Source organism: Lontra canadensis, unplaced genomic scaffold, assembly GCF_010015895.1.
Source record: "Lontra canadensis isolate GAN:19392208 unplaced genomic scaffold, GSC_riverotter_1.0 scaffold246, whole genome shotgun sequence".
Classification (NCBI taxonomy): Eukaryota; Metazoa; Chordata; class Mammalia; order Carnivora; family Mustelidae; genus Lontra; species Lontra canadensis.
In genome coordinates, this window is record NW_022631240.1 from 78,855 (window position 1) to 88,490 (window position 9,636).

The following is a 9,636-nucleotide window of genomic DNA, read 5'->3' on the forward strand; positions in this document are numbered from 1 at the left end:
AACAAAGGAAAAGGACAGAGACATAGGAAAAGCCTGCTGTATTGCCAGTGCTTGACCAAGGTGATCACTGTCACTGCTGTTAAGAGCCAACTCTTAGGGGTCTAGGTTGCTTATAGGCAGGAGGCAGATGAGCTGTGCCTCACCATTCCAGGTGGCCATGCAAGAGGGACCCAAGGATGAAGTAGTGGCCAGGGGGAAGCCATGATTCCTGGGTCAGGGTGGGGGAGTTAGGGGATGTGTAGCTTATGAGAAGAACTTCTTGGCCTGTTGTTGGAGACAGAAATGCCAAGCGGGGCCGATTCAAGGACCAAGACTCAACAACATCTCTTTCTCTGGCTTTGACTTCCAGCCCATAGGGCCAACAGAAATTAGTGAAACAGCAGGAGAAAAAGGTTTGAGAAAGTCATGCTATGCTCAGCAAATTCCCAAACCTGTCAAACCTGAAGACAATCCCTAGATCCCTGAACCTCCAGCAACAGGAACAGGGCTACTAAGTGACAAGGAGAGAAGCTGGGAGATGCTCTCCAAGGCCGTTCTCACAGAGGCCTCCATGAGGTCCCTCCTTGTTTTAGTCCATTCCTGGTCAGTCCCTACCATCTACAATCAAAATTGTTCTGACTACTAGGCACTGTGACAGAGGCAGAAATGTTGAGTCCCATGGAGCATCAGTGGAGGGAGGGAGATGTCTCTTTCTTGTGGGAAGAAGTGTTCTTCTTTTCATTCGTCCAATGATTTAACAAGTATTTGGGGGTGGGGGCCTATGCTGTACCATGCATTCTTCTAGGCAGAAGGTCCCTGTACTGAGGGAGCTTATTTTCCAGTAGGGAAGACAGACAATAAACACATCAGAAAATACTAAAGCATTTAAAGTTTGCTACAAATGCCCTCGTGGAAATAAACAAGATGGTTTGGTACACACTACCTAGAACTCCCCCTCCCCCCCCAAAAGTGGCAAAGGTCAGGGATGGCCTTCCTGAGGATAGCGATAAATGATCAGTCCTGCCAGGAATCGGGGGAAGAACCTGCCCAGCAGAGAGATCTATAGTTCCCCCTGGCCTGTCACAGAAGACTGGGGTGCCAGAGGAACAGAAATGATGCCAGTGTGGTTGAAGCCCAGTGAGAGGCAGGGTGGAGGGACCAGAAAATGGTGCAGTGGTGGGAAGGAGCCATGATGAAGAGTTTTGCTTTTACTAAAAAGTACTCTGGGGAACTAGAGAGAGGCTTGAATCAAGGAAGTGCCTGGACCTTATTATATTCAATAATTTCTTGCTGGCTGCTCTCTGTGGAAAATACTGCAAGTGGGCAGAACACAAAAGAAAGTGAGGAGACCAATTTGGACCCTCTCACAGTAGTCCAGTTGAGAGATGGCCGTGACTTGGCCAGGAATGGCAGCATGGATTTGGAGAATAGTGCATGGGGTCACAGGACATTCTGGAAAGAGAAGAGACATCACTTGCTGATGCATTGAAGGCAGCTGGTAAACACACTTAAAAATGAATGATTGCTATAAGATTATTTTCTTTCAAGTCTTGATCATGGAGGTATTGTGTATGGTTATAGGCAATATGGGAAGTGGTTGTGATAGGTTTGGAGAAGGGAGAAAAAAGAAATGCAGTGTTGTCAAGAGCTCTTATTTGCACATGTTAAGGGTCTGAAGTCTATTTGTTGTCCACATAGGCTGGAGAGAGAGGACTGTTAAGACAACAGGGCACAGACATGGTATTTAAAACCAGGGGATTGGGCAGGACCACCTAGAGAGGGTATAGTCAGGGGAAGAAGGTGCAGGGCTATTCCCTGAGACACACCCACATTTAGAAGTTACCTTGAGGATAAGAAGCCAGCAGAAGAGACTGAAAGGGACTGGGTGTTAGAAAGGGCTGGCCCCAAACCTGACTTGCATGGTCCAGCCTCAATGTTCTCACTCAGGTCCTGCTTTCTTTCAGTGCTCCTGGCTGCACATAAATGGGAATTGGTTTAAAATGATGGGACAGCAAGACACTTTGTGTGCTAGAGTGGAAATGGAAAGGAGTGGAAATGCAGTTCCGAGAGTAGACGAAAGGGGAAAAATGAATGGCAGAAGGTAGGGGATGGCGGTGGGGGCGGGTAACAAATGGGGAGATGGACAGATCAACTCCACATACAAAAATGAATCAAAACACTAAAAACAGTGATCTATGTAAAGAAGTCTCTTCCCGTGAATTTCTCGTTGGCGTAGCTGTAGGAAGGATGCCCGGGGGAAAGAGAATGAAAGCATAACTGTATTTTGGCACAAGGAAATCATTTCTGTCAATTCACACCGTCTCCCCAAACTCCCCCAAATGAAAATAATTATGAGATAGGAGCCAAGAAAAAAGCAGCCTTAGGCTTTAATTTAGGAAGAATTGGAAAGTGTTTGGATGTGCCCTTGTTATGTAACAAATAATAACAATGATTATTATATTGTCTTGAGTAAATATAGCACATTGAGCAAAAGGTCCTTTGGATCCTCATAAAGTAAAATGTTAAGGAAGACAGATATGTGGGGCAGGGAAGGAGTGGGGAATCGGACCTATAGAAATAAGAGCTCCAGGACATCCGGACATATGCAGGAGCATGTTTATCGTGGGAGGGTTCATACTGGGCAAACTAGGACACAAAGCAAACACTCATCATTTGGGAAATGACTGAAGACATTGCAGTGCTGCCATGATTCCAGCCACGAGTGGATTCGAGATCCACGTGTCTACCGATTATTATGCAACCACTAGCAAGTATGAATTATGCCCGTATGGACTGATCTGGGGGGGGGACCTCCAAAATATGCTATTATTAAGTGAGAAAAGATTGAAGAACAGAGAGCAGTACATGGTCCCATGTGCGTGTGTGTATGTGTGTGTGGGGGGTAGGAGGTTGTGATCTCATCCTTATTTGTCTGCCTATTTGACATCTCCACCTGGATATCTCGTGGACATTTCATCCTTAAATGGCAAAAAATGGAATTCCTGATCTTCTTTCACCTCCGGATTCCTACACTCGCTCAATTTTGCTCCTTTCACAGAAGTCTTCCCCTTCCTGACGAATAGTCCCACCACCCATCTGGGTATGAAAATGAAATAAAAATGAAGAGGCACCCCTATTTCCTTCTTCTCCCACTCCCACATCTTCCTCTGGCCACTCTCTCATCTTTCAGCAAGTCCTATCACCTCTGCTTCCAAAACACCACTTGAACCTCTCCAGCTCCCCTGGGGTCCACCATTGTGTTTCTCATGGGTTTGGCCATAGCCTCCAAACTAACTGGTCGCCTGCTTCCACTAAACTGCCTTCTCCATTCAGTAGCCAGACTGATCTTTCTGAAAAGTGAATGGCTCTTCTTGCCTCCCCTACTCAAAGTCCCAGAAAGTCTCCCCATTTCACTTTGACTAAAGTACAAAATCCTCAATGTGGCTTAAATATAACGAGTTGCATAACCTCGCCCTTGCCAACCTCCCCATTCTCATTTTTCTATATCCTGGTCATTGTGGGCCTTCTTTGAATACCCTTGACCACTCCTGGATCCAAACTTGATTCTTCCCGAGGGCTTCTGTCTACCTGACTCTGTCTTTCTTGATCCTTTTGAAATCATAAACAGGTTGTTAAACACTCTGAAGGTTACAGTGAGTCACAGAACACTCACCCAAGTGCATATCCCTGAGAATGAAAGGGAAAAAAAAAGCATACACAATTTGTCCTATTTTTGTCCTATTTTGTTTGTCCTACTTTTGTTTCAGACGTTTTAGATTTTAGGACAATAAAGTAATGCAAAATACATCCGCCATCCCTTTTGGAACGGTCCCCAATCCTAATCCCCTCTGTTCCTCCCCACCTCAATAGGGCACATACCTAGGTCACTTTGGGGTGTGATGAAAGGCAAGAGAAAAGCAAGTCCTCGGGTTCTCCCTCTTGTTTCTTTTTCTCTCTCTGTCTCTTTTCCCTCACTCTCCCTGAGGTTGAGCACTTCTTTGACCCTTTGCTTGTTGTCCCTCAGAAGCAGACTGGGTCTGCAAAAGGCAACGTGATTGGTGATATTTGGGCTCACAATGGTCGTGAGAAATGAAGAAGCCTATACTAGCAGTCATTGAATATTCCTAAATTCCTGAGCCAAAATTCCTCAAAGAACATGGGTATTGGAGTCAAAAAACTTGGAAGCGCAGAATCCCAGAGCAAAACACGTAACCACTCTGACTGAGCCTCAGTGCATGCTCTGAGTTTGATCTTCAGAAACCCTAAGTAAGGTTCTTAGGGATCTCCTTTGTAACAAGTAGTTTTTGCCCCAACCCTGGTTAGGACCCAAGAACAAAGGGCAAAAAAATAAAAATAAATAAATAAAAATAAAAGAACAAAGGGCTGTCTTGACAGATGATTTTTATATAGCATTTCAGGTATGTTTGTCCCTGGGAACCAATTCTCCTTCTAATACATGCTTATGATTTTAACTAATGCCCTCATTGTCATAATCTTTGGCAGTTTAGAGACATGATCTTATAAAAATATACCTATAGATATGCCCCAGGCCATGACTTACTAGCCGTGCTTACCTTGTCCAAGTTGCTTTACCTTTTTTGTTTGTTTCTTTAGCTTTGGAGTCTTCGTCTATACAAGGGCACAGTTGCAAGAATGAAAAGTGATAATATATGGGAAATGTTTTTCCCAGTGTCTGGCATGCATTCAATGCCCAACACAAGAGACTCCTTATTAATGCCATTTCCCTCTGTCTTGAGGATATCCTTGTTTGGCTTGTTCTTGAAGACCCTGTGTCTTTCCTTTCCGGTGTCCAAGGAAGCCTGGCTTTTTCTCTCTAACCAAGAGCAAAGTGTCAGTTTGGAGGGATTCTAATCCTCTGAGTCACGTCCCAGGTTATAACTGGATTTTACTCCAGGCAACTGCCTGAACTCACTTTTCTTACACCCTCATTCAGGTTTTCCTTGGTTCTCCTCACCTTAGGACCTTCTTATAATCCATGTATTTATTTTCCCTGAGGTCCAGGGACTTTACAAGTCAACACAGGAAAGCATGCTATATCCCGTACTGAAGAAAACCACCCAGAAGATCTCAATCTCAATGAAACGGGGGTACTGAGTCACAAGTGAATTTTCCCTCAGCTGCTCTTCAGCCCTCCAAGCACCCTTTTGGGGGACAACGTGGACATAAATTGCTGTTAGGTAATACACTCCTTCAACTTCTTTGTTGTAGGATACTGAACGCATTTTGATGCCTCCATGATGTCTCTGGAACAAGGCTATCAACATTGACAATGGTGCTGTGACACATTCATGGCTTATGCATGTGTGAATGGCTGATTCTCAGTACTATGAGTTGTTGAGCAATTTAACTTCCCACTCTATATAATAAATGTAAAATGGAATCTCCTCCCATATGGTACAGTCTTGCTAAAGGCGCAGTGGTTAACCATAGGGCCTCCTGCCAGACATACACACCATCTTTTAAAAACCATTCTTCAAAAAGGAAAAAGAAAAGCGTTGTTATCACTGAAAGGAAGTCATGTACATGGTAAATGACCAGTGATGACCAGAAAGTACAAAAAAGCTTATGACAAAAACAAAGGTTCAAGACCCCACCACTTCTCAACCCCTTATTGTACTTCCCAGCGTAGGGTATTTTAATAATTCCTGTTTGCACTGTTCTGGCAGTTACCTTCTTACATCTAGATAAAGTGCTTACTTAATCTGCTATTTCAATAATCAATCAACTTCAGACATCATCAGTGGATCTGTAACATTCTGCTTACAGAGGAGACTTCAACTCACTCACGTGTCTTCAATCTGCCCTCACTTTCTTTCTCTTGGCTTTTATACCTTCTTTTGGTGTTTAGTTCCTCTATTGGTGACTCTGGTAACTTTATTTTAGTTTTTAAAAATTTTATTAGTATCGTACAGTGCAATATTGGTTTCTGGAACATAATCCAGTGATTCGTCACTTACATACAACACCGAGTACTCATCACAACAACTGCCCTCTTTAATACCCATCACCCAACTAACCCATCCCCCACCCACCTCCCTCCATCAACCATCAGTTCATTTGCCAACATTAATACTCACTTATGGCTTGTTTCCTTCTCTCCATTTTGTTTCTTTTCCCCCTTCCCATATGTTCATCTGTTTTATTTCTTAAATTCCACATATGAGTGGGATCATATGGTATTTGTCTTCCTCTGACTGACTTATTTCCCTTAGCGTAATACACTTTAGTTCCATTCATCCACGTCATTGCAAAATTTCATTCTTTTTGATGGCTGAATAACATTCCATTACACACACACACACACACACACACACACACACACACACCTTCTTTTCATTCGTCAGCCGATGGACACTTGGGCTCTCTCCATAGTTTGGCTATTTTTGATAATGCTCCTGTAAACACTGGGGTGCACGTAATGCTTTGAATTTGTATTTTTGTATCCTTTCGGTACATTCCTAATAGTGATGTTGCTGGATTGTAGGGTAGTTCAATTTTTTTTAAATTTCATTTTATTTTTCTGGTGTTCCAAGATTCATTGTTTATGCACCACAAGGGTACTTCAATTTTTAACTTTTTGAGGAACCTCCAAACTGTTCATCAGAGTGGCTGCGCCAGTTTGCATTCCCACAGTGGAAGAGGATTTCCCCTTCTTCTGCATCTTTGCCGATACCTGTTGTTTATGTTGTTAATTTTAGCCATTCTGACAGGTGTGAGGTGGTACACCAGGTGTGAGGTGGTTTTAATTTGTATTTCCCTGATGAGGGATGTTGAACATCTCTTCATGTGTCTGTTAGCCATCTGGATGTCTTCTTTGGAAAGGTGTTTATTCATGTCTTCTGCCCACTTCCATACTGGTTTATTTGGTTTTGGGTATCAAATTTGATACATCCTTTATAGATTTGGGGTACAAATCCTTTATCAGATATGTTGTTTGCAAATATCTTCTCCCATTCTGTAGGCTGCCTTTTAGTTTTGTTGATCGTTTCCTTTGCTATGCAGAAGCTTTTTAACTTGATGAAGTTCATATTTGCTTTTGTTTCCCTTGCCTCTGGCAACGTGTGCAGTAAGAAGTTGCTATGGCCAAGGTCAAAGAGGTTTCTGCCTGTGTTCTCTAGGATTTTGATGGTTTCTTCTAGGATTTTAATGGTTTCCTGACAGGTCTTTCATCCATTTTGAATTTATTTTTGTGTATGGTGTAAACCTCAGTTTTGTTTTTGTTTTGTTTTGTTTTGTTTTTGTACACACCTTAGTCAGTTTACCTTGATTTTCTATAAAATGAGTATATGCCATGCCTATCCTTCCCTTCCCTCAACTTCTTTACCTCCTTTCTACCGCTACCTCTTCTTCCAGTCGGACTCATAATCACTGACATCCACTTCTGGAAACCTAATCCAATCTTTTCTGCTTTGAAAAGCAATACAGCCTTTTACCTTTCAACGAATCTCTAATAATGTTGACCGTAGAGCCACATTTCCTCACCGTATGCAGCCTGGGATACTAGAAGGAGATTAACCCTAGAATCAAGTTCAAATTCTCCCTTTTACTTATTCCATTAACTTCTAAAAGGTCTGCTGCCTTTGAGTTTCCTTTATATTTGACTTAGGCATCAAACTCACTCCCTCCCTCCCTCTTCCACTTTCTCTCCCTCTGTCTCAGGAGTGCACGCGTGCGCGCGCGCGCGCGCGCACACACACACACACACACACACACAGATAAATGAATAGTGGTTGGCAGTCCATCCCCTTCCTGTCACAACCCCCACCAACCCCAGACTCTGGGGTTACAAAAAACGATATTGTCTGTTTTAGTTTTTTCTTTTTACACTGTTCTCAAGCTCATAGAAATCTATAAAAACAGGCTGACATTTTCCTTCCTTCCTTCCTTCCTCCCTTCCTTCCTTCCTCCCTCCCTCCCTCCCTCCCTTCCTTCCTTCCTTCCTTCCTTCCATCTTTCCATCTTCCTGTCTTTTTCTTTCTTCTTGTCAAAAGTGGTATTGTGAGGGTGCCCGCGTGGCTCAGGTGGTTAGGCAACTGCCTTTGGCTCAGGTCATGATCCGGGAGTACTGGGACTGATTCCCGAATTGGGTTCCCTGATCCATGGGGAGTCTGCTTCTCCCTCTGACCTTCTCCCCTCTCATGCTTTCTCTCACTCTGTCTCTCTCTCTATAATAAATAAATAAAATCTTTTTTTTTTTAAGTGGTATCATGCACTTTGTATTTTTCTGAGAATTTCTACATCCACAGAACAGGTAAACACATGCAGATCAAGTTATTTTTATTTTATTCAAATCTGCATTAATGACAAACAAATTAATGCAACAATGCCCTGATTGTTCCATGTTTTATTTTTGCAGACAAGACCAAAGTCATTCTTACCTTTGCTCCCTTTTCCATAATGTGTCTTTTTCTCAGCCTGCTTTTGAGACTTTCTCTTTATTTTTGTTTTCAAGCAATTGGTTTGTGGTGGGCCTTAAATGCAAAGACCACCTTGCAGTTGTGAATTTGGGTTTTGCCTCATATTTGGAACAATTCCTACCATTGTATCTTCAAATACTTTCCTGTCTCTCCCTCCCTCCTTTTTTTTCCCCCTCAGAGGCACTAACTGGCAAGTAGATTTGGTGATTTGATAATGTCCCAAAGGTCAGGGAGGCTCTTTTCCTTTATGTTTGTTTGATCTTTTTAGTTTTTATTTTTATTTTGTTTTTTAAGTTTTCAATTACATTCCAGAGATTTAACATGGTGTTATATTAGTTTCAGATACAAAATATAGTAATTCAACACTTCCAGACATTACCCTGGGCTCACCACAATAGGTGAACTCCTTAATCCCTATCACCAATTTAACCCATCTCCCCATCCACTTCCCCTCTGGTAACCGTCAGATTTTTCTCTATAATTAATAGTCCGTTTCCATCTCTCTCTCTTTCTCTCCACTTCACTTGTGAGTTTTGTTTCTTAAATTCCGCATATGAGGGGCACCTGGGTGGCTCAGTGGGTTAAGCCTCTGCCTTCAGCTCAGGTCATGATCTCAGGGTCCTGGGATCGAGCCCCGCATTGGGCTCTCTGTTCAGTGGGGAGCCTGCTTCCCCCTCTCTCTCTGCCTGCCTCTCTGCCTACTTGTGATCTCTGTCTGTCAAATAAATAAATAAATAAAATCTTAAAAAATCTTCCGCATATGAGTGAAATCATGTGACATTTATCTTTTACTGATGGACTTATCTTGCTTAGCAATATAGTCTTTCGCTCAATCCATGTCATTGTAAATGTCAAAATTTCATTCTTTTTATGGCTGAGTAATACTCCATTGTGTATATATACCACCTTTTCTTTATCAGTTCATCAGTTGATGGACATTTGTGCTGCTTCCATATCTTGGCTGTTGCAAACAATGCTGCTATAAACATAAGGGTGCATGTATCCTTTTGAATTAGTGTTCCTGTATTCTTTGGGTAAATACCCATTGCTGGGTCATAGGGTAGTTCTATTTTGAATGTTTTGGGGAACCTGCATACTGGTTTCCACACTGGCTGCACCAGTTGGCATTTCCACCAACAGTGCAAGAGAGTTCCTTTTTCTCCACATCCTCATCAACACCTGTTGTTTCTTGCGTTGTTACTTTAAGCTTTCTGACAGG